The following is a 27,041-nucleotide window of genomic DNA, read 5'->3' as shown; positions in this document are numbered from 1 at the left end:
TGGAGCCTCCTGAACTGATCAAGTAGACTGTCTCTTCCTCAGAAATCTTCCTGGAATTGCAGTCGGCTTCAGATTTTCAGAGGCAAATTGCACAAACCATCAGTTAACTGGCCCTTGGGTTGGACATTAACATATCTCTGACTTTGGGCTATTTCAGAACTTGGAGGTGAGAGGGTGACAGGGGAAAAGAAAGGCATGGAAACCAATACATTATTTTCCTTGTTACCAAGAATGGATTCAAATTTTATCTTGGAGGAGGCAAAAGCAAAGGTTTTGGATTACTTTAGGTTTTCAGTAGCCCGGTTAATTACCATGGAACACTTGAGAATTAGATGAATAGTTTCAAAATTTTACATTTGATTAAACACCTTATTGAAGAAACAACACTTCTCTTTTATGCTTTGACATCAGCTTGTTTTTACTTTTAGACTTTTTAGTAATTTGGGGAGGGGGCCATATCAGCTTGAACGTATTGTATATAATTCAGTCTATCGTAATATTCCAATGCAATGGTCTGAAACCGATTTGGTCCCAAAATACTGCATTTTTTCTAGACTAATGTTAATATGTATGGTTTAAACTGGGGTATGACAAAGTTTCTCTGAAACAAATAAATGAACAGTAACCAAATATTGTTTCCTTTTGCCAGTGAAAATAGCTGGCTCAATGGATGGGCCAAAGAGAGCTAAAAGCAATGCGGTGAGATTTCTTTTCAAAAGCTTAGGCCTCTGAAATAGGGGACTAGAAAAACTCACAGGAGTTTTGACCTCTGAAAATGAGGGTGTGCTTTTCTTTCAAAAAGAATCTGGTGAAATTTAGCGTAAAAGTGAAAATAACGTCATGGCTTCAGGCATGATGCAGAGATTATTAATCTGGGAACAAAGGGCACTTGGCCAGTTAAAATAGTAATGATTTTAAGTAAGGACTACAACTTTCCCAGCAATGGCTGAAGCCCAATTAGGTCTTTCCAACTGGACTTGTAGTACCTTCTTCCAGATTATGCGGTTTGGCATAATACAGAATGAGTAAACATTCTTAGATGGGGAAAATATAATCAAAAGAAAATAATATCGTAGAGTAGCTTGCCCTGAGCCAGTATTAATGAGTGGGGAGGGTGCATTTGCTAGTTAAAGAGTATATGCTAAAGCCTAGGGGTAGGAGGTCCCTTGAAAAGAGATGACAAATCAGAAGACAAATGTTTTCAATTTGTGTGGTTTCCAGTAGGAAATAACTGATCAACTCACATGTGTTTGTTTAGGACCTACTTCATGTCTAGCCCTGTGCTGGGGATTGTTGGGTCTGCAGGAACTTAGCTCATTTGGGATCCTTGCGTCCCTCCTCCTCCTCCTCATCAACACAGCCACCGTGAAATGAAATACGCATCAGGTACTGTGAATTTGTTATTTCGTTGAATGTTGGCAAATCCCCTGCACAGGAGATATTATCTTGCCTATTTCACAAATAGGAAAACTCATGTTCAAAGAGATTAGAAAACTTGCCCAAGGTCTTTTATCAGTGGCAGAGTCCAAATCCAAACTTCTACATTTTCAATATCTATAAATCTTATTTGAATGTACTGAATTTTTTTAAATGTACGTTAAATCTGGTTAGTTTTAGTTCTTGATTATCTGGAGGAAGTTTTAGTTCAAAGCAAAGTTGAAATTTCCTTTTTCCACAAAACAGCTTAGTTTTCCAACTATTTCCACATAACTATATTATCAGTATGTGCGACAGCTATTTAAGTCGTTTTGAAAGTCCCCTTTGGAGCTTTAAAATTATTTTTAATGTACATACATATTAATGGAAAGGAACAGACCTTTTGTTCCCCCAAAGACGTTCCCTAATAAACAAATACAGCACATCTGAAATTATTTTGCTTTTATCTTGGCTAAAGTTTATTTAAGGGACCTACATTTTTTTAGGGACATTTAATTCACATACCATTAAATTCACTCTTTTAAAGCATACAATTCAGTGGTTTTGAATATACTCACAAAGATGTGCGACCACCACATTCTCACTGTTCCAGAAAGAAACCCTAGCCTATTAATGGTCACTCCCCATTCCGCCTTCACTCAGTCTCTGGCAACCACTAATCTATTTTCTCTTTTTTTTAACTTTTAATTTTTTTAATTTTATTGGAGTATAGTTGATTTACAACGTTGTGTTAGTTTCAGGTGACAGCAAAGTAATTCAGTTATACATATATTCATTCTTTTTCAGATTCTTTACCCATATAGTTTATCACAGAATATTGAGTTCCATGTGCTTTACAGTCAGTCCTTGTTGATTATCTATTTTATATATAGTAGTGTGTGTATGCTAATCCCAAACTCCTAATTTATCCCTCCCCGCCATGTTTCCCCTTTGGTAACTAAGTTTGTTTTTGCAATCTGTGAGTCTGTTTCTGTTTTATAAATAAGTTCATTAGTATCATTTTATTAAAATTAGATTCCACATATGAGTGATATCACATGATATTTGTCTTTCTCTGTCTGACTTACTTCACTTAGTATTATAATTCCTAGGTCCATCCACGTTGCTGCAAATAGCATTATTTCATTCTTTTTTATGGCTAATATTCCCTTGTATATATGTACCACCTCTTCTTTATCCATTCCTCTGTCGATGGACATTTAGGTAGCTTCCATGTCTTGGCTATTGTAAACAGTGCTGCAATGAACAGTGGGGTACCACAAATCTATTTTCTGTCTCTATAGATTTGCCTGTTCTGGACATTTCATATAAATGGAATCATACAATACGTGATCTTTCATGTTTGACTTTTTTCATGTAGTGTAATGTTTTCAAGGTTTGTCTGTGGTGTAGATGTATCAGTAATTAATTCCTTTTTATGGCTGCATAATATTCTATTGTATGGGTATACCACATTTTGTTTATACATTCGTCAGTTGATAAACATTTGGTTTGTTTCCACTTTTTGACTATTATGATAATACTTCTATGAACACTCATGAAAATGTTTTTGTGTGGAAATACGTTTTCAGTTCTCTTGCATATATACAAGAATAAAATGGCTGGGTTGTATGGTAATTAAGTTTAACTCTTTCCTATAGCAACTGCACCATTTTACTTTCCTATCAGTAAGGTAAGAGGTTCTAATTTCTCTGCATTATACCTAATACTTGTTATTGTCTTTTAAATTTTTTAAATTATAGCTATTCTAGAAGGTGTGAGGTGGTATCTCTTCAAGGTTTTGATTTGCATTTCCCTAATAACTAATGATATTGAGCATCTTTACCTGTTGGCCATTGTATATCTTGTCTGGGAAAATATCTATTCAGGTTCTTTGCCTATTTTTTAATTGGGCTGTTTGTCTTTTTGTTGTTGAGTTTTAAGAGTTCTTTATATATTCTGGATACTAGACCTTTATCAGATATATGATTTACAAATATTTTTTCCTATTCTGTGGATTGTCTTTGAACTTTCTTGATACTGTCATTTGAAGTGCAAAAATTTAAAATTAATTTTTTTCTGTTTGTGCGTTTGGTATCATGTCTAAGAAATCATTGTCTAATGACAGATCAAAAAGACATATCTTTGTTTTCTTCTTGGAATTTTATAGTTTGCTCTTACATTTAGGTCTTTAATCTAGTTTTATATGTGGTGTGAGGTAGGGTTCCAATTTCAGTTTGTTTTTCCATTGCTAAAATGAAATGTCTGGGCAGAATAGCAGAGTGATTAAAAGCTCAGGCTCTAGCATCTAATTGCTGAGATTTAAATTCCTTTTCTTCAGTTACTAGTTGTATGATCTTAAGAAAGCACCCTATTTTCTCTACGCTTCATCTTTCTCACGTAAAGAGGGATAGAGTAGTAACTGTTCATTAGTCTGCATTAAAATTCAAATCATAGAATTGTCATAAGAATTGAGTCTGTGCATTTAAGGTGCTGATGGATGGTAAGCACTGACAGATAATAAGTTATCATCATCTCTGGCTCCATGAACTCTCTTTACATTTAGGATTATCTCAGCATCTCCTCTAGGTATAAGTTTTCAATGGCAGACTTGATAAGTGTCTCATCAAGAACAAGACTTAGATAGATTTTAATATACCTCAAATGATCCAACAGGGTTGGATGTGGGCTGAATTTATAGTTGTAGCTCACCACAAAAAGAAGCAAAGTATTTGGAGAAAGGCATTTCCAATCTTTTACAGAGCTTCACACAAATAAAGAGACTAAAGCAAGGCAAATGTACTAGTTTGCTAGGGCTGCTGTAACCAAGTACTACAAATGGATGGTTTAAACAACAGAAATTTATTTTTTCACGGTTCTGGAGGCTGGACATTTGTCTCCAGTTTCCTCTTTTATCCTTTTTGGTGGCCCTGCCCACCACAGCCCCCCCTGGGGGGCCAGTCCTCTCATCCGGCTAGCATCAATTTGATCACACAGAAAAAGCCTAATTCCTGCCATCGTGCAAGCAACTTAAAATGTTACCTGTCGATCCAATAATGGACTTCTTACGCAGGTAGTACCACCAAACTATGAACTATTTGACTCCCAACAGGAGGAAGATCTGAAAGCCCAACTTATTTACAAAAAAGGCTGCCAGCCCTGATTTGACCTTCAGTACCCTGCCAGGAGCATGTCTTCTGCTACCATTTGTCCCATGGATCCCCGCAAAACTAAGCTTCGTGCTGCAGGGCCTTGGCGGGGGGGGGCCTTCTGACCTGTCTCTGCTGGGCCCCCCCCACGTGAGTGGGTTCCAGTAAGAACCAGAAGTTACTTCTTCTAGGCATGGTACATTTTGATGCAGAAGCAAAGGCAACGATTAACTCTAAAACTGATGTATTTGTTGTGATATTTGCAACAAGCCAGTGAAGGCAGTGCATTGGAGAGGAACACGTTTTGCTAACTCTCTAATCTTTTCAAGTAGGGAACAAACTGCCTTCAGAGCACCATCAGTCCTACTGAGATGAAAGGTCCTTAATTTGGTAGTTTGTAGAAAATATTTACCAGGAAACTTTCAGTTCACATAACAAGAAGCTTCTAGGTAATTTAGAGTTACTTGTTTTCTAATGTGAACTCAGTATTCTTAAAAAGACAAGGCAAGGGTTAGTGCTTCCTGGGATTTGGCTTCAAGTAAATTAATACACGATTGCTGCCTTCGACAAGGGACACAGGCATGGGGTAAAAGTGTTGCCTTAGGGAGACTTTTGTCAAATGGATAATTCAAAAAAGTCATTCCTTTTGAGCTTGGAGTCATTAACTCCTCTAGTTACCAACTGTGAGAGTTATGTTTGAGCTTGTCTTGAAAATTACTTTAGAAAAGGAATAGACAAGGGGCTGTTGACTTGGCTGCCACTTTATTTACACGTCTTAAGCAAGAAGCTGCATATACTTGTTTTAAGATCCATTTGGAATCCTACTGGCACTCTCCAGTTATCTCATAGAAGAGTCTCGTCTGTGTTAGAATCAGCCCCTGCTACAGTGCGGGTCAGACTCAAAAGTTGTTACAGACCCTAGATAACTCATTCCTTTTTCTTTTTAATTCAGGAAAAGTAATATTCAAATACTTGTTCTTACATACTCAATCATTTGAGCAGATCAACTCAAAGGAAACTCTTTTAGGACAAGCTCACTGTCCGGTACTTTGTTCAGAAAGTGAAAGCTCATCAAAGTGCTGTCAGTTCTGTTGGTTCTTAGTCAATGGGATGAACACGAGGAAAGGAGAGGGAATTCCAACTATCATAGTATTAGGGGTGTGGGGTAGGTATTTTAGTTTCTTAGGGCTGCTGTAACAGAGTACACAGACAGGGTGGCTTAAGTAACAGAAATGTATTGTCTCACATGTTTGGAGGCTGGGAAGTCTAAAATCAAGGTGTCAGCAGGGTTGGTTCCTTCTGAGGGCTGTGAGGGAAGGATCTATTCCCAGCCTCTCCTTGGCTCATAGACGGCCATCTTCTCCCTACGTCTTCCTTCTATAAGTGCTCTGTGTCCAAATTTCTCCCTTTATAAAGACACAGACCATATTGGATTAGGGCCCATCCTAATGACCTCATTTGAACTTGCTTACCTCTGTAAAGACCCTATCTCCAAATAAGTTCACATTTTAAGGTATTAGGTGTTAGAACATCAACATATGAATTTGGCTGGGAGGGGGATGAAATTCAGCCCATAATGTGGGGGAAGTGTGGCATCAGTGAAAACCCGTGTAAGGAGCACCCACTGCTGGTTTCTGGTAGCCTCACTGATACGCTCAGTGCAAAAACAAATGCTTTCAGTGTCTCAAAAACAAACCTCCTAGAAGCAGTCAGATTAAGTTCACTGTGTTCTATTAACCAATACACAGAAGTGCCCAGGACCTTTTGGAGAGATTTTCACCACAAGGTATATAAACCATTAAAAGACTCGGTATTTGAAGGAACATCGTTTTAATTATCAGTGACTTTAACTTATATGTTCATACCTCACTCACTGATTTTTTTTTTTTTTTTTTTAATTTTATAGCTACTTTATTTATTTATTTATTTATTTTTTTTGGCTGTGTTGGGTCTTCAGTTCGTGCGAGGGCTTTCTCTGGTTACGGCAAGTGGGGGCCACTCTTCATCGCGGTACGGGGACCGCTCTTCATCGCGGTGCGCGGGCCTTTCACTATCGCGGCCCCTCCCGTTGCGGGGCACAGGCTCCAGACGCGCAGGCTCAGCAGCTGTGGCTCACGGGCCTAGCCGCTCCGCGGCATGTGGGATCCTCCCAGACCAGGGCTCGAACCCGCGTCCCCTGCATTAGCAGGCAGACTCCCAACCACTGCGCCACCAGGGAAGCCCTGATTTTTCATTCTGAATAACTGAGGTTCCTGTATTTAAAATTTTGCTGTAGCCTATTTCATTCTCATCCAGAGGATGCCTAGGACAATGTGTCTTTAGCATGGAGTAATGAAGACAATTTTAATGACACTTTTGTTAAGACTGATATATCTGCCTCTTAAAATAGGGATTACTTTGGACAGGTGACTTAATCTCTCTGTGCTTCTCTTTCGTTGTCTGTAACATAGCTTAGTAATAGAGCTGAAGAGTCAGATGAGATAATGGCAGGTAAGCTCTTAGTTTGGGACCTGGCACATAGTAGATGCTCAATAAATCATAGCTGCTCCAACTTTATTATAGTTTGTATCTTTATAAACCAAGATTGTGGATCAGAGGCCAGGTCTTCAGTGTCGACAGGCTGAGAGCAGGTGGGGAGGGCCACCTATCATGAAGGGGAGCTTCCTGAGTCGGAGGGGGTACTTTAAAAGCTGGGTGATGCTGAGGAGAGGGAAATGATAAAAGGTTGTGATGTGACCCGCACTCCCAACATCCTGCACGTCTCTATAAAGTGCACACATCACAGTATCACTGATATGACTGGACTTCCTGTGGAAGTTAGCATGAAATGGTGGTTGGCACCAATCTGGTATTAGAGTACAGGGTTGAGACAAAAAGTCAGAAGGGAGGAGAAAAAGAGGAATCCATGAGTAAATAAGAGCTGAAATTCAGAGTATTCAACCCTTTAATCCCCTACAAATAAATAAATGATTGAGTGAAGCCCATGTTGTTTATGATAAGATGTATCTATTGATAGAAAATGAGAAAACTCTCCTCAATCTTGTTGCTTTCAATATTCTCTAGAATAATCAATCCCTTACTTAATTATCAATTTTCCTTCTATTCTCTTGGCTTTCTTCGGTTCTCTTGGTTGTTTGGGTTTTCATCCATAAAATTAGTCTCCCTGTGTAACTTTCTCCCATACAGTGTATGCAACTATACCTATTACTTTCCTTATATTTCTGGCTGCTTTCAATCACTTTTAGTCCAACTGGGGAGATATTGCTTAATGGTGAAGTTCACCCTGATCAGCAGACAATTCAAGACCACCCAGAATGTTCCTCTAAACCATTTTTCCAGCCTCATTTACCATCATTCCTTACATCAAACCCTTTAATCAGGGCAAATAAGTGACTTACTGTTCCCCCTGAGTTCCCATTTTACATGCTGTTGTTTTTTTCTCCCTGGAATAATCCTATTTCTTTCCATCTCTTCTTCACCCTTTCCTCCCCACTTCCCACCCAATGCACACACACAAAACTGGAGCCTCCGACTTCCAGCTCAAAAAACACCACCCCTGCCCTCCCAAGAAGAAATAATTCCACTGGTTCTTCCATGGTATTTCCTTCAGATGCCATCCCACACCTCATCTAACAGTATTTTCAGTCTTATTCTTAATGATTTGCATGGTGAGACTGAAGGTCCCCACTCCCCGGAGCCTAGCTCACTGCCTGACATAGAGGGGCAACTCGATACAGGTTTTAATAGAGGGAGAAATGAAGGGATGGGAGTGAATAGTAACAGGGAAAATCCCAAACATCAAATAATCCCAAAGTAATCTATATATGACTTTGGAATGTATTTTATACACACATTCAGAGAACATCAAACACAAAACTTCAAACACAGCAATGAAGCCAGCCTGTACAGATCCCAGTTGGGTGGGGTGGCCTGGAAAAAGGGTGGGAATCCTAACAGGAAGGGAGGAACATCTCACCAGGCAACTGCCCTTTGCCAGCCTCAGTGGCTTATCTAGAAATCAGAGAGACTCCACATGACTTAGCGCTCAAGGGTATAGGGCTGGGTAATTAATAAATGACTGTAATGCCTTTGGAAATGGAAGTGCTATGCAAATGCTAAATGATAATGGAAAACAATCATCTTCCATTATCTTCTTTAAAGATGTCAGTGACATACTCTTAAATCTAAAGTGGGTTCAAGAAACAGCAGTTAGTTTAACAGGGAGGTGCACCAAATGATCATGCAAACCCATTCAGCTTCCTAAAGGCAATTATAGTGCTGACCATCAGCCCTGAAAACAAATTACAGTAGCTAATGACAGGGAACGGTAATTAGAATGTTTTTAGAAAATTACTTGGAAACAAAATTGTCAACAAAGACCACTCAAATATAGCTGTAAACAGCTTAAATAACAGAATATTGCAGTGGCCTAGGCCCCAACTGACATGAAGAAGATGTTAAACACATTCCGGGTCCCAAATCACTGTCTTCCAAGTGCTTATGTACATTGTTTTTAACCTCAGTCTTTCTGGGTCATTCTAAATGAGGTGGAGAGCCAAGTGCCCTTGAACATTCTGCTGTTTAGTAAAGTCTTATCCGGGTTCACTCATATATTCTGGATAAGTCTCCCTTTCCCCTCTCCTTTGCAGTCTTTGTTATCTTTGGCATTCGTTTTTGAAAAACATGCGCCTCACTTGGAACAAATCCATTAAAGCAAACAACCTTAAAACTTTCCCAACAGACCCCACTGCTGCAATCCGCAGGTGGCCCCGATCCTGGGGAACCCAGCTCCCAGGGGTTACAATGCTTGCAGAGATCCTGGGGAAAGAGTTTCTTTTTAGCTATAATAGAATCTGACATTTACATATCTCAATTTTAATTCCCTGCAGACTAGTGCAGCTCAAGCCTGTGATAAGCAAGTGGGGGGATGGAGTATAGAGGAAAAAAAACAGGCATGGGTAGAGGAGGGTATGGAACGGGAGACAAAGGACACCCTGCAAGCCTTGAAATTGAAACATGTTCTCATCCTGTTTCATTAGTAACAGAGCAAAACCACAGAAATTTGAGGAGGGAACTGCTTCTATAAAAAGTTGCCACTTTTTTCTTTTTTCCAGAAAAGCTCAAGTTTAACTCCTCATTTATTGCCTGTAATGGAAGACTGAGCAATTCCTTGCAGTTGTGTGTATCTGTGTGTGTTTTAAGGCAAAACAAGTACCAAAAATATTTTTTAATAAGAAACCATACTCAGTGGAATTCTTTCTGAAATGTGTATTCCACATGCTTCTCTGACTAGACAGCATCCCAAAGAGGGTAAGTGTCCTGCAATTGAGGGCTCCAATGTCATTATTAGAGCCAACTGCCATAGAAAATGCTGGAATATAGTTATGCTTGGCACCTAATATTAAATCATTTTCAAAATGTTTTAGTCCACTTTGGGGTGGTTTTCTCTACCTCTGGACTTTACTGTCAGGCTGGCAGATGTCACCATCCACTTTTCAATTTCCTGCTTCTCACATGCTATGGCCTAAAACTCTAACTTGTTAGAATTGTGGCAGGAATGAATCTTGCTGGCTTTTAGTAGGAGCCTGTGAGTTAAGTGACATTCACTGCTTGCTAGAATCCTTTTTACTTTTATCTGCCTCCTGACCACATTCCAAAGACTTGAGCTGACTGTATAAATGGGGTACCACTGAAATTAATAAAAGGTGCTAATTATAGCACAGAATTTAGGCATCTGATAGAGATTTATATGAGATACCCAGATTACACATAACTTTTGTTCAATTTTCTGGCTTTTAATTTCATATTTTCAGGATGATACAATATGTTAACATCCTATTTATTTTTAATTAATTTAATTTGTAAAATTTCCACTAATAGGATGAATATAATTCTATTACAGAGAATTTGTTATACAGAGAAAATAAACAACAACCCCAAAACCTGTAGTTCCTATCACCCTAACACTACCATGCTTTGCACTTTGGTGTACTTCTTTTGACATACATGCTTTTCCTATGCATGCTTTTGCAAACATACTTATACTGACATTTGCTGTACAAGTTTACATCCTAGATTTTTTTTTAATTTATTGAAGTATAGTTGATTTACAATGATTCAGGTGTACAGCAAAGTGATTCAGTTATACATGCACATATGTACTTATTCTTTTTCAGATTCTTTTCCATTATAGGTTATTACAAGATAGTGAATATAGTTCCCTCTGATACACAGTAGGTCCTTGTTGTCTATTTTATGTATAGTAGTTTGTATCTGTTAATCCAGGATTCCCAATTTATCCCTCACCCCTTTCCCTTTGGTATTTCTGTTTTGTAAATAAGTTTATTTGTACCATTTTTTTTTTTTAGATTCCACATATAGGTGATACCATATGATATTTTGTCTTTCTCTGACTTCACTTAGTATGATAATCTCTAGGTCCATCCATGTTGCTACATTCTTTTTTATGGTTGAGTGATATTCCATTACATATCTATAGATAGATAGATAGATAGATGTATATATATCTTTTTTATCCATTCATCTGTCGATGGACATTTAGGTTGCTTCCATGTCTTGGCTCTTGTAAATAGTGCTATGAACTATTTACAAAAGATATGTGCATCTTTTCAAATTAGAGTTTTCATCTTTTCCAGATATATGCCCAGGAGTGGGATTGCTGGATTGTATGCTAAACTCTATTTTTAGTTTTTTAAGGAATCTCTATACTGTTCTCCATAGTGGCTGCACCAATTTACATTCCCACCAACAGTGTAGGAGGGTTCCCTTTTCTCCACACCCTCTCCAGTATTTATTGCTTGTAGACTTTTTGATGGCGGCCATTCTGACTGGTGTGAGGTGATACCTCATTGTAGTTTTGATTTGTATTTCTCTGATAATTAGTGATGTTAAGCATCTTTTCATGTGCCTGTTGGCCATCTGTATGTCTTTCTTGGAGAAATGTCTACTTAGGTTTTCTACCCATTCTTTGATTGGGTTGTTTTGTTTTTTTGATATTGAGCTGTATAAGCTGTTTGTATACTTTGGAAATGAAGCCCTTGTCAGTCACATTGTTTGCAAATATTTTCTTGCATTCTATAGGTTTTCTTTTAGTTTTGTTTATGGTTTCCTTTGCTGTGCAAAAGCTTTTAAGTTTAATTAGGTCCCATTTGTTTATTTTTGCTTTTGTTTCCATTACTCTAGGAGAGGGATCCAAAGAAATATTGCTGTGATTTATGTCAAAGAGTGTTCTGTGTTTTCCTCTAGGAGTATAGTATCCAGTCTTACATTTAGGTCTTTAATCCATTTTGAGTTTATTTTTGTATATGGTATTAAAGAATGTTCTAGTTTCATCTTTTACATGTAGCTGTTCAGTTTTCCCAGCACCACTTATTGAAGAGACTGTCTTTTCTCCGTTGTATATTCTTGCCTCCTTTGTCATAGGTTAATTGACCATAGGTGCGTGGGTTTATTTCTGGGCTTTCTATCCTGTTCCATTGATCTATGTGTCTGTTTTCATGCCAGTACCATACTGTTTTGATGACTGTAGCCTCGTAGTATAGTCTGAGGTCAGAGAGCCTGATTCCTCCAGCTCCACTCTTCTTTTGCAAGATAGTTTTGGCTATTCAGGGTCTTTTGTGTTTCTGTACAAATTTAAAATTTTTTGTTCTAGTTCCATTGATAATTTGATAGGGATTGCACTGAATCTGTAGATTGACTTAAGTAGTATAGTCATTCTGACAATACTGGTTCTTCCAATGCAAGAACACTGTATGTCTTTCCATCTGTGTCATCTTTGATTTCTTTCATCAGCATCTTATGGTTTTTGGAGTACAGGTCTTTTGCCTCCTTTGGTAGATTTATTCCTAGGTAATTTTATTCTTTTTGATGTGGTAAATGGGATTGTTTCTTTCTCTTTCTGATCTTTTGTTCTTAGTGTATAGAAATGCAACAGATTTGTGTATATTAATTTAGTATCCTGCAGCTTTACCGAATTCACTAATGAGCTCCAGTAGTTTTCTGGTGGAGTCTTTAGGATTTTCTATGTGTAGCATCATGTCATCTGCAAACAATGACAGTTTTACTTCTTCCTTTCCAATTTGGATTCCTTTTATTTATTTATTTTCTGATTGCTGTGGCTAGGACTTCCAAAACTATGTTGAATAAAAGTGATGAGAGTAGACATCCTTGTCTTGTTCCTGCTCTTAGAGGAAATGCTTTCAGCTTTTCACCATTATGATATTAGCTGTGGGTTTGTCATATATGGTCTTTATTATGTTGAGGTAGGTTCTGTCTATACCCACTCTCTGGAGAGTTTTTATCATAAATGGGTGTTGAATTTTATCAAAAAGCCTTTTCTGCATCAATTGAGATGATCATATGCTTTTTATTCTTCTATTTGTTAATGTGGTATATCACATTGTTTGATTTGCAGATATTGAAAAATACTTGCATCCCTGGGATAAATCTAAATTTTGTAGTGTATGAGCCTTTTAAAAAATTTTTATTTTATTCAAATATAGTTGATTTACAATTTTGTATTAATTTCTGTTGTACACCAAAGTGATTCAGTTATATTTACATTCTTTTTCATATTCTTTTCCATATTCTTTTCCATTATGGTTTATCACAGGACATTGAATATAGTTCCCTGTGCTACACAGTAGGACCTTGTTGTTTATCCATTTTAAATGTAATAGCTTGCATCTACCAACCCCAAACTCCCAGTCCATCCCTCTCCCCCCCGCCCAACCAGCTGGCAGCCACAAGTCTGTTCTCTATGTCTGTCTGTTTCTGTTTTGTAGATAGGTCCATTTGTGCCATATTTTAGATTCCACATATAAGTGATATCATATGGTATTTGTCTATTTCTCTTACTTCGCTTAGTATGATAATCTCTAGGTCCATCCATGTTGCTGCAAATGGCATTATTTCATTCTTTTTAATGCTGAGAGTAATATTCCATTGTATATAAGTACCACATCTCTTTCTTTATCCATTCATTTGTTGATGGACATTTAAGTTGTTTCTGTGTCTTGGCTACCATAAATAGTGCTGTTATAAATATAGGGGGTGCATGTTTTAATCTTTTTGAATTACGGTTTTGTCTGGATATATGCCCAGGAGTGGGATTGCTGGATCATATGGTTATTCTACTTCTAGTTTTTTGAGGAACCTCCATACTGTTTTCCATAGTGGCTGCACCAATTTACATTCCCAGCAGTGTAAGTGGGTTCCCTTTCCTGGATGAGCCTTTTAATTGATTGTTGGATTCAGTTTGTTAGTATTTTGTTGAGGATTTTGCATCTGTGTTCATCAGTGATATATTGGCCTGTAATTTTCTTTTTTTGTGGTACTGTCTGGTTTTGGTATCAGGGTGATGGTGGCCTCATAGAATGAGTTCAGAAGTGTACCTCTGCCTGCAATTTTTAAAAATAATTTCAGAAACAGGTGTTAACTCTTTTTAAAATATTTGGTAGAATTCACCTGTGAAGCTATCTGGTCTTAGATTTTTGTTTGTTGGGAGTTTTTAAATTACTGATGAAATTTCAGTACTGGTGACTGGTCAGTTCATATTTTCTATTTCTTCCTGGTTCAATCTTAGGAGACTGTACCTTTCTAAGAATTTGTCCATTTCTTCTAGGTTGTCCATTTTATTGGCATAGAGCTGATCACAGTAGTCTCTTATGATCCTTTGTATTTCTACATCCTGTTTTTAAAATGTACTATCTCATAACTATTTTCCTTGTTGCTATATATGTATACATCTTCATGGTTATCCTTTTAATGACAACAGATTATTCCACTGAGTAGCTATATAATCATTAACTTAAATATTTTTTTATTATTGAAACTTTAGATTATTTTCAATTTTTTACTATTATAATAACCCTGCCATAAACACCTTCCTGAACACAGCTTTTGCTTGATTGATTGATTGACTTGGGATTTTATCCTTAAGAGTCTCAGAAGTAAAATTACTTAGAAAAAAGACTATGACAACTTAGAACCACGTCTTAGAAAAGGAAATTTTTGGATGGGTATTGGTAACCATGGACAGCAACTGAGAGCAACTCCAAACAAGGTGGCATGAATCCCAGAGATGAGAGGTATTGGGCTAGGGAAGTGTGTTTCACAGCGCTGCTGTTACACTTCTCAAGTATACATACTGCTCTACAATGGTAACAAAGGCTTTGGAATGTTTTAAATAAGATAATGTGAAAAGCATACTTGAATCATTGTTGAAATGTGGCAGCTATGTGGAGAAATCTGTATCATAGCAGCAGTACACCTGTGTTCAGGTTGATTCATGGGAGGGAAAAAGGGAAAGAACTAGGTTGAGAGAATTCTTACATAAGGTAAGAGTTCTTTCTGGATGAACACTTAAGGCTAATGAGCAATTTCCTTATACTTTTGTCTTTACTGGATGCCACATGAATGCACTGGGACGATTTTGGCAAGTAACAGAAGATCCAAATAAAAGCCTAAACAGGAAGGGGTTTATTATTTCACATAACAAAAATCCATAAGGAATAATATTAATAATAATTTATTCAAGAAATAACATTAAGGACTAAGTCCCAGGTATTATGCTATGCTCTTAACATGTATTAACTCATTTATTCCCTTTTATAAAGCTCATGATGTGTCCCCACCTTGAGATGAGGCAACTGAGGCATGGAAAGTTTAATTATTATTAAAGTTTACACAAATATTAGGTGTAAGATCCAGAATTTAAACCCAAGCTGTCCAGCTCCAGATCCTACTCGTTTAACTATTCTAATAGGACTCTTCTCAAATAGTTAATTCATTGGTTCTATAATTTCATAAATGATAGAAAACACAAATTCAAGCATACCACTTGATTTACAGTTGGTGTACATTCTGATTGGTTGGTGCCTGTAGTGTACTGGTTTTAACTATTTGCTCTATCACCCCTGGACCTAGGTAATTTCCAGCTTTCTACTTTGCCATCTTTATCACATTGACAGTGTCTTCCTTCATGGTTGAGAGAAGTTCATTAATTTGAAGAATCACAGGTATGATGATGTCCAGCAAAGATGAGTTAGACATTTTCTTTCTCTTTCTCTTAGAATTTATTACTTAGCTTCTTAAAAGGTATAACATACATACACAAATCTTAAACGGTCAGAGGATTTAATTCTTTTCTGGAAGGCAGAGAGCCAACACAAATTGACCTGAAACTATCCTAAGGGTGGATCCTAGGCTTTGTTAGGCTTGATCTTTTCATGGTTTGTTCTGACTCTCATAGTAGAGTCGTCTGGGGTCTCAACAACATTAGGGGCCTTCAATCATGTTGGGCCTCAAATTTCAACCTCTGTTTTCTCATCCTCTATGGAAATGCCAAACCTGAACTTTTTCCAGGCCAGAGAGATCATCTCTGTGCTGGCTGTCACTTTCTGCTCCGCCTTCACTCCCCACACCATTAATGTGTAGAATTAGAGCATCTTGATGGAGAAAAAAAAAATGCAGGGCTTCTTTCAGTTGGTCTCCTCTCTCTCCAGAAATTTGGCCAAGCAAGTCCTATTTGCCTTCACTGTTCTTTTATGGCTTTCAATGGATGGTTTAAATATTTTGTTCAGCCTTCATAAGGAGGGGAAAGTCTAACCAGAATACCCTCAGCAGAATACCTCTTGAGTCCCAATGGCAGGGATTTCCTAAGTGAGTCAGTGACAAGGGGAAGAGACCATCGTATATAGTTTAGACCAACTTGGGCACATGGGACATCTAAGCCAAACTGAGACTCTGTCAGAAAAAATGAGGGGATCTGGGATTCCAGACTGTCTACTTACATGATGATGGCTTTCCTTACAAGGACTATCATATGTTGGGATTATATGGGGCTCTCCACAATCTTAATCTTCTCCAGATAAACCCACCTTCTGATATAGAAGCTTCTTCTCTGCTTTGATTCTATTAGTTTACAAGCTCCTCTGGACTGGTGCTCTGCCTCTCTTTGTATCCCAAATATAAAATATGGCTAAAATCTAGATAAGGGAGGTTCCATTATGACTCATTTGATTTTAAATGCAAGTTTCATATATGAAACCAAAATAACATTAAAAATTGTGTTACAACGCATCACAAAACATGAAAATAATAATTTCCTCCTCAATACCAATAACTCCAAAAGCTATTTTAAAAATTTCTATGGGAAGTTTATATTATAGAAACCTATATAAATTATTTACAATTGGTTATATGTATACTTTTGTTTTTAAAAAGTAGTTAGTTTCCTGGACAAGATGGTGGAGTAGAAGGAACTTGAGCTCACCTCCTCTCACGAGCATCCCAAAGTCACAACTAACCACTGAACGAGACTGGAACCTACCAAAAAAGATATCCTATATCCAAAGACATAAGAAACCACAGCAAGACAGTGGGAGGGGCACACTTGTGATATAATCCCATATCCCCCAGATGGGCGACCCACAGACTGGAGAATAATTATATTGCAAAAGTTCTCCCACAGGAGTGAGATTTCTGAGCCCCACATCAGGCTCCCCAGCCTGGGGGTGTCTGGCATTGGGAGAAGGAGCCCCCAGAGCATTTGGCTTTGAAGGCCAGCAGGGCTTCATTACAGGAGCTCCACAGGACTGGGGGAAACAGAGACTCCACTCTTGGAGGGTGCACACAAGGTCTCGTGTGCACCAGGACCCAGGGAAAAAGCAGTGATTTCATAGGAGCCTGGGCCAGACCTACCTACTGGTCTTAGAGGACCTCCTGGGGAGGCAGGGGGTGGCTGTGGCTCTCTCTGGGGTCATAAAAGCTGGTGGCAGACATATCAGGGAGTGTTCATCTACTGAACTCTTGTTGGAGGCAGAGGGCCTGAGATAATATTGGAAGAGATAATAGCTGAAAACTTCCCTAACATAGGAAAGTAAACAGCCACCCAAGTCCAGGAAGTGCCGGGTGTCCCATACAGGATTAACCCAAGGAGGAACACGCCAAGACACAAAGTAATCAAACTGCCAAAAATTAAAGAGAAAATATTAAAAGCAACAAGGGGAAAGCAACAAATATCATACAATGGAATCCCAATAAGGTTATCAGCTGATTTTTCAAAAGAAACTCTGCAGGCCAGAAGGGAGTGGCATGATACATTTAAAGTGATGAAAGGGAAAAACCTACAATAAAGAATACTCTACCCAGCAAGGTAGATTTGATGGAGAAATCAAAAGCTTTACAGACAAGCAAAAGCTAAGAGAATTCAGCACCACCAAACTGGCTTTACAACAAATGCTAAAGGAGCTTTTCTAGGTGGAAAGAAAAGGCCACAACTAGAAACAAGAAAATTACAAACTGGGAAAGCTCACCAGAAATGGCAAACATACAGTAAAGGTAGGAAATCATCCATACACAAATATGATATCAAAACCAGTAATCATTAGAGGAGGAGAGTAAAAATACAGGATATTTAAAATGCATTTGAAATTAAGAGACCAGCAACTTAAAACAATCGTGTGTATATACATATGCGTATGTATATACATATATATATACACATATATATATGTGTGTGTATATATAGAGGTGTGTGTGTATGTATATGTGTGTGTGTGTGTGTGTGTGTGTGTGTGTGTGTATATATATATATATATGCTGCTATATCGAAACCTCATGGGAACCGCAAAACAAAAATCTATAATAGATATACACAGAAAAAAGAAAAAGGAATCCAAAAACAACACTAAAGATATCATCAAATCACAAGAGAACAAAAGAGGAAGAAAAAAGACCTACAAAAACAAATCCAAAACAATTAACAAAATGGCAATAAGACCAGACATACCAATAATCACCTTAAATGTAAACAGATTAAATGCTCCTACCAAAAGACACAGACTGGCTGAATGGATACAAAAACAAGACCCATATGTATGCTGTTTACAAGAGACCCCACTTCAGATCTAGAGACACATAAAGATTGAAAGTGAGAGGATGGAAAAAGGTATTCCGTGCAAATGGAAATCAAAAGAAAATGGAGTAGCAATACTCATATCAGACGAAATAGACTCTAAAATAAAGACTGTTACAAGAAACAAAGAAGGACATATTATCCCTTGATAATGATCAAGGGATCAATCCAAGAAGATAAACAATTGTAAATATATATGCACCCAACATAGGAGCAACTCAATATATAAGGCAAATATTAACAGACATAAAATAAGAAATTGACAGTAACACAGTAATAGTGGGGGACTTTAACACCCCACTTACATCAATGGACATATCATCCAAATAGAAAATCAATAAGGAAACACAGACCTTAAATGACACATTTCACCAGATGGACTTAATTGATATTTATAGAGCATTCCATCTGAAAGCAGCAGAATACACATTCTTTTCAAGTGCACACAGAACATTCTCCCAGGATAGATCACATGCTAACACACAAAGCAAGCCTCAGTAAATTCAGGAAAATTAAAATCATATCAAGCATCTTTTCTGACCACAACACTACGAGATTAGAAATCAACTACAAGAAAAGAAACTACAAAAACACAGACACATGGAGGATACTATGTTTTAAAATATGCTAGTAAACAACCAATGGGTCACTGAAGAAATCAAAGAGGAAATTTAAAAATTACCTAGAGACAAATAAAAACGAAAACACGACAATCCAAAATGTATGGGATGCAGCAAAAGCAGTTCAACGAGGGAAGCTTATAGCAATACAAGCTTACCTCAGGAAACAAGAAGAATATCAAATAAACAACCTAACCTTACACATAAAGCAACTAGAGAAAGAAGAACAAACAAAACCCAAAGTTACTAGAAGGAAAGAAATCATAAAGCTCAGAGCAGAAATACATGAAATAGAGATGAGGAAAACAATAGATCAATGAAAATAAAAGTTGGTTCTTTGAAAAGATAAATAAAATTGATAAACCTTTAGCCAGACTCATCAAAAAAAAAAAACAACAGAGTGCTGAAATCAATAAAATTAGAAATGAAAAAGGAGAAGTTACAACTAACACCACAGAAATACAAAGGGCCATAGGAGACTACTACAAGCAACTATATGCCAATAAAATGGACAACCTAGAAAAAAATGGACAGATTCTTAAAAAGGTACAGCCTCCCAAGACTGAACCAGGAAGAAATAGAAAATATGAACAGACCAATCACCAGTACTGAAATTGAAACTGTGATTTAAAAACTTCCAACAAACAAAAGTCCAGGACTAGATGGCTTCATAGGTGAATTCTATCAAATATTTAGAGAAGAGTTAACACCTTTCTGAAACTATTCCAAAAAATTACAAAGGAAGGAACGCTCCCAAACTCATTCTATGAGGCCGCCACCACCCTGATACCAAAACCAGACAAAGATAGCACAAAAAAGAAAATTACAGGCCAATATCACTGATGAACACAGACGCAAAAATTCTCAACAAAATACTAGCAAACCGAATTCAACAACACATTAAAAGGATCATACACCAGGATCAAGTGGGATTTATCCCAGGGATGCAAGGATTTTTCAATATCTGTAAATCAGTGCAATACACATCAACAAATTGAAGAATAAAAACCATATGATCATCTCAATAGATGCAGAAAAAGCTTTTGATAAAATTCAACACCGATTATGATAAAAAGTTTACAGAAATTGGGCATAGAGGGGACATACCTCAACATAATAAAGGCCATAAATCACAAACCTACAGCTAACATTATACAGATGAAAAGCTGAAAGCATTTCCTTTAAGATCAGGAATAAGACAAGGATACCCATTCTTCCTACTTTTATTCAACATGGTTTTGCAAGTCCTAGCCCCAGAGATCAGACAACAGAAAGAAATAAAAAGAATCCAAATTGGAAAAGAAGTAAAACTGTCACTGTTTGCAGATGACATGATACTATACATAGAAAATGCTAAAGATGCTACAGGAAAACTACTAGAGCTTATCAATGAATTCAGTAAAGTTGCAGGATACAAAATTAACACACAGAAATCTCTTACATTGCTATACACTAACAAAAGATCAGAAAGAGAAATTAAGGAAACAATCTTATTCACCATTACATCAAAAAGAATAAGATACACAGGAATAAACCTACCCAAGGAGGCAAAAGACCTACTCTGAAAACTATAAGACACTGATGAAAGAAATTAAAGATGACACAAACAGTTGGAAAGATATACTGTGTTTTTGGATAGGAAGAATCAATATTGTCAAAACTATATGACCATACTCCCCAAGGCAACCTACATGTTCAATGCAATCACGATCCAATTACCAATGGTATTTTTTGCAGAACTGGAACAAAAAATTTTTTAATTTGTATGGAAACACAGAAGACCCCAAAAAGCCAAAACAATCTTGAAAAAGAAATACAGAGCTGGAGGAATCAGGCTCCATGACTTCAGACTACAAAGCTATAGTAATCAAGACAGTATGGTACTGGCACAAAAACAGAAATATAGATCAATGGAGCAGGATAGAAAGTCCAGACATAAACCCACGCACCTATGGTTAACCTATGACAAAGAAGGCAAGGATATACAATGGAGAAAAGACAGTCTCTTCAATAAGTGGTGCTGGGAAAACTGGACAGCTACATGTAAAAGAATGAAATTAGAACATTCTCTAACACCATACATACTCAAAAATACCCCTCAAAATGAATTAAAGACCTAAGTGTAAGACCAGATACTATATAACTCCTAAAGGAAAACACAGGCAGAACACTCTTTGACATAAGTCACAGCAATATTTCTTTGTATCCATCTCCTAGAGTAATGGAAACAAAAGCAAAAATAAACAAATGAGATCTAATTAAACTTAAAAACTTTTGCGCAGCAAAGGAAGCCATAAACAAAATGAAAAAACCTATGGAATGGGAGAAGATATTTGCAAACTAGGACAGACAACAGATTAATCTCCAAACAGCTCATACAGCTCAATATCAAGAAAAAAAAATCAATCAAAATATGGCCAGAAGATATAAAGACATTTCTCCAAAAAAGACATACAGATGGCCAAAAGGCACATGAAAAGATGCTCAACACCGCCAGTTATTAGAGAAATGCAAATCAATACTACAATGAGGTATCACCTCACACCCGTCAGAATGGCTATCATCAAAAGGTCTACAAATAAGTTCTTGAGAGAGTGTGGAGAAAAGAGACCACTCCTACACTGTTGGTGGGAATGTAAACTGGTATAGCCACTATGAAGAACAGCATGGAGATTCCTTAAAAAACTACAAATATAGCTACTATATGATCTGGCAATACCACTCCTGGGTATATATCTGGAGAAAACCATAATTCGAAAAGATACATGCACCCAAATGTTCATTGCAGCACTATTTACAATAAAGACATGGAAGCAACCTAAATGTCCATCAACAGATGAATGCATAAAGAAGATGTGGTATATATACACAATAGAATATTACTCAGCCATAAAAAGACTGAAATAATGCCATTTGCAGCAACATGGATGGACCTAGAGATTATCATACTAAATGAAATAAGCCAGAGAAAGACAAATATCATATGATATCACTTATATGTGGAATATAAAAACTGATACAAGTGAACTTATGTACAAAACAGAAATAGACTCACAGACATAGAAAACAAATTTATGGTTATCAAAGTGGAGGGGGGAGGATAAATTAGGAGTTTGGGATTAACATATACACACTCCTATATGTAACAGATAACCAACAAGAAACTATTGTATAGCAGAGGGAACTATACTCCATATTTTGTAATAACCTATAAGGGAAAATAATCTAAAAAAGAATTATATATATATATACACACACACATATATATGTGTGTGTGTATATATAAATATGTGTATGTATGTATGTATGTATATATATATATATATATATATATATATATATATATATATATATATATATATAGTGAATCACTTTGCTGTACACCTGAAACACAACATTGTAAAATCAACTATACTTCAATTTTAAAAGAAGTACTTGGCCATTATAGGATGTCTGGAAAATTACAGAAATGCACAAAGAAGAAAACAAAATTAACTTCAATCTCACCATCTTGGGATATACCTTGTTAACTTTTGGAGAATATCCATATGACATTTTTTCCCTTGTCTCTGTGTGTGTGTGCACACAATTAAAATAGTTTTAACACTGTGGGCATTTTATACACTTTGAAAACAAACTCTTTGTTTAAATCTTTATTGATTTTTTTTTCTTGAAGATATAGACAAAAACTACAGTATTAGATTATCTGAATATTAGGGCTTTTCATATAATAAACACGTTGTAAAAGTGATAATTCCTTGATACTATTTTGACAGTGTTTTTCTCCATTTAAATCATATGATCACACATCCTGGGAGTTTTGAAGAAAAAAATAAAATAAAATTTTATGAGAGTCAGGTCACAATGAAAACAAACAAGGAATTCAAGAATAATATGTGGGGCTTCCCTGGTGGCGCAGTTGTTGAGAATCTGCCTGCCAATGCAGGGGACACAGGTTCGAGCCCTGGTCTGGGAAGATCCCACATGCCGCGGAGCAACTGGGCCCATGAGCCACAACTACTGAGCCTGCACTCCGCAACAAGAGAGGCCGCGATAGTGAGAGGCCCGTGCACCGCGATGAAGAGTGGCCCCCACTCGCCGCAACTAGAGAAAACCCTCGCACAGAAACAAAGACCCAACACAGCCAAAAAATAAATTTAAAAAAAAGAAAGAAAGAAAAACATTTTAAAAAAAAGAATAATATGTGGAGTTTCACACTGTCATGCTTATGACTTCACAGCAAACCTTTGAGATCAAATCGTGACATTTCCAGACTGAGAATCCAGAGCTCTAAACCCTCCTCCTGTTCTATTTCGCTAATATCTGAAGAATGTTGGTGGTCTCATAAGGGAAACCTGGATAGAGAGAGGAAATAGACAACATCAGGGAATATCCTAGGAAACGAAAAACATGATCTCCTTTCTACCAGAAAATGTAGCTGCTCAGCCAAATTAGTCTTTGCTTGTGCAAACCAGTTATTGGGGTGGGAAAAGAAAATATTAAAACTTTATTTTTATTTCTTCATTTAAAAAATTTATATTTTCTGTATATATCATATATATTAATACAGTAGGATATATGCATACTTTATAAATTAGTATGTATATGTATATTGGGGTTAACTAAAATTTGTGTATATTTACACAAAAAATATAAAATACAAAATATTTTTGTGATAGGAGTACACAATTAAAACATTTAGAGATCACCATTTATCATCCTTCAAAATCACTTCTTTATTGGAGTCTGAGATTTTAAGTGCTGGAGAATCATATATATCCTCAATGGAAAATACACTGTTTAAAAATTTTATGTATGTTTTTTAACAACTGAACTAATTACTGAATGGAGTCAAAGGAAGAGGACCTTCTTTCCCAACCCCTTTGCTCTGCTAATGGAGAACAGATTCATTCACTCGTTCAGCATGTATTGAGTGCCACTCTTTGGAGAGCACCATCCTGGGCACAGTGAAGGGGACAGAAAGGATTAAGACATGGTCCAGATGATAATCTATCATTCAAGGAGAAGTAAGGAGGGAGCTCTTAGTTCAGATTGGGGATACTGGGAAGACGGTTTCCAAGGGGGAGAGATTTCCATAGGCAAGGAAGTGCCAGGCAGTCATAGATGAGGAACCGAGCAGAGCCGTGGAAGTGCAGAAAGTATTTGGTCTGTCACAGAAAGCCAGTCATTCAAAGAGACAGGATCTCAGGGTACTCAGAGTGGTAGAAAGAGTTGTAGACTGGCCTGGAAAGGAGACTATTAACAGTTCTTGGAAACTGTGCTGAGTCTGAGCAAAAAGCCCGGTAAAACCATATTACCATCCCCATTTTTATACTCAGAGAAGCCTGGTCACAAGGTTGGTATAGACCAGAACTGGCTTCCAAGCTAACGTTCTTTTCACTTTTCATTTATAACTCTTAGCCATATAAAAAGAAAAATGCACCACCTCCTAGATTCATGAAAATAAAAACAAAAATAAACAAATGAGAACTAATTAAACTTAAAAGCTTTTGCACAGCATAGGAAACCATAAACAAAATGAAAAGAAAACCCACAGAATGGGAGAAAATATTTGCAAACAAAGCAACCGACAAGGGATTAATCTCCAAAATATACAAACAGCTCATGCAGCTCAATATCAAAAAAACAAACCACCCAATCAAAAAATGGGTGGAAGATCTAAATAGACATTTATCCAAAGAAGACATACAAATGACCAAGTGGCACATGAAAAGATGCTCAACATCACTAATTATTAGAGAAATGCAAATCAAAACTACAATGAGGTATCACCTCACACCAGTTAGAATGGCCACCATCAAAAAATCTACAAACAATAAATGCTAGATAGGGTATGGAGAAAAGGGAACCCTCCTACACTGTTGGTGGGAATGTAAATTGGTACAGCCACTATGGAGAACAGCATGGAGATTCCTAAAAAAACTAAAAACAGAGCTACCATATGATCCAGCAATCCCACTACTGGGCATATATCTGGAGAAAACTGTAATTCGAAAGGATACATGCACCCCAATGTTCATTGCAGCACTATTTACAATAGCCAGGACATGGAAGCAACCTAAATGTCCATCAACAGAGGAATGGATAAAGATGTGGTACATATATATAATGGAATATTACTCAGCCATAAAAAAGAACAAAATAATGCCATTTGCAGTGACATGGATGGACCTAGAGATGGTCATATGAGTGAAGTAAGTCAGACCGAGAAAGACAAATATCATATGATACTGCTTATATGTGGAATCTAAAGAAATGGTACAAATGAACCTATTTACAAAACAGAAGTTGAGTCACAGATGTAGAAAACAGACTTGTGGTTACCAAGGGAGAAGGGGGGAGGGATAAATGGAGAGATTGGGATTGACATATACACACTACTATATATAGGATAACAACTAAGAACCTACTGAATAGCACACGGAACTCTCTTCAGTACTCCGTAATGACCTATATGGGAATAGAATCTAAAAAAGAGTGGACATATGTGTATGTATAACTGACTCACTTTGCTGTACAGCAGAAACTAACATTGTAAATCAACTATAGTCCAATTAAAAAAAAAAGAAAAATGCAGTATGAAACGCTTTTCTGCTTTATTGCTTAATTGTCATGTGGGTTTAGTAGAGGTAAGTTGAAACACCTAATAAGACTGTACAGCCCTTTTCTCCTTTTATAATATCAGTCCTTTTAAGTCAATATGTTTGAAAACTTGCTGTAGCGCTCACAACGGCAGTCATTAAAGCATGAATGACGGAGACCGAAACCTCTGTACTTCTATATCCCCAATGTCTGACATAGTGCCTGGGCCCTAGCAGGTACCTAACAAATAAGAAGGAAATAAAACCAGGTTTTCTATTTTCATTTTAAAGTCCATTAAATTTTATTTCAATCAAGGAAGTTGATTAGGGAAGCATGCACACAAATACATCTGCAATCGATTTACGTCCCTTAACTGTGGATTTGGAATTTTATTTATGAAAACTAGGGTTTTTAAATTTCCAGTTGACAACTACCTAATTGTAGTATTGGACAGAGCACAGTGACGGAAAGTATACAGGACTTACGAGTTAGACAAATTCAGGTAAAATCTTGGTTCTATGCTTTAGTTAACCATGGATTAGACTTTATTTAACCTTAGATAATTTCTGTAAGTTTCAGTGTTCTCCTCCGTGACATCAGAATATTAATACTGTTTTGCAGGGTTGTTGGAAGGATGAGAGGTATAAACTATGTATATATATTAAGTCTCTGTCAAATAGTAGGCACTGAGTAAGTTGTTGCTATTACTGTTATTTTCTATTTTAATTTTTAAAAACTCTGTTATACTTCCTGACAAATAGTCATTTTGTTGGATGGAATTCCAAGCTTGTGAAATCTGCAAATATGTTCTACAGCCATGTAATTTTTTCAACTTGTGTACATTAAATTTAAATACACACTAATCCTGGGTAGCTTCAGCTCAGTTGTTTCCTATCTGTGAAAATATCACCATTTATTTAATAACATGTCAGAATACGGTTAAGGCAGCCTACAGAATAGTAGTGAAATTGGGTTTAAACAAATCTGTTTATATTTAATTCTCTCCACTTACTGATAGAATGACAAGTTTTATTAGAAAATAATCAGCGTGTGGATCTCTTTTTTCCTACATTCTCTCCACCTGCACTACATAGACCCTCTTAATCTCAGTGATTCTTGTTGAGTTGGGTTCTTAACAGATAACAATGAATTTTAAGCATGGTGTTTACCGCACTCTTCATTCTCTGGGGAAATTGATTTGATGGGAACAACAGATTTGGAGTTCCAACCTGGGGCAATGTGGAAAATTTACAGAAAAAATAGATAACTCGGCAGAGTAAACAATATCTTTAGAGAACTTATCATCCCCTCTCC

At 36.9% G+C, this 27,041-nt stretch overlaps 1 long non-coding RNA gene across 3 annotated transcripts in view; it reads right to left on the bottom strand.

The window, feature by feature from the left end:
- LOC103005812 (uncharacterized) overlaps window positions 1-27,041 on the bottom strand; it is a 92,291-nt gene that overhangs the window by 11,684 nt on the left and 53,566 nt on the right. The window lies entirely within an intron of this gene.

Source organism: Balaenoptera acutorostrata, chromosome 10, assembly GCF_949987535.1.
Source record: "Balaenoptera acutorostrata chromosome 10, mBalAcu1.1, whole genome shotgun sequence".
Lineage (NCBI taxonomy): Eukaryota > Metazoa > Chordata > Mammalia > Artiodactyla > Balaenopteridae > Balaenoptera > Balaenoptera acutorostrata.
This window is presented reverse-complemented; position numbering and strand designations above follow the sequence as displayed.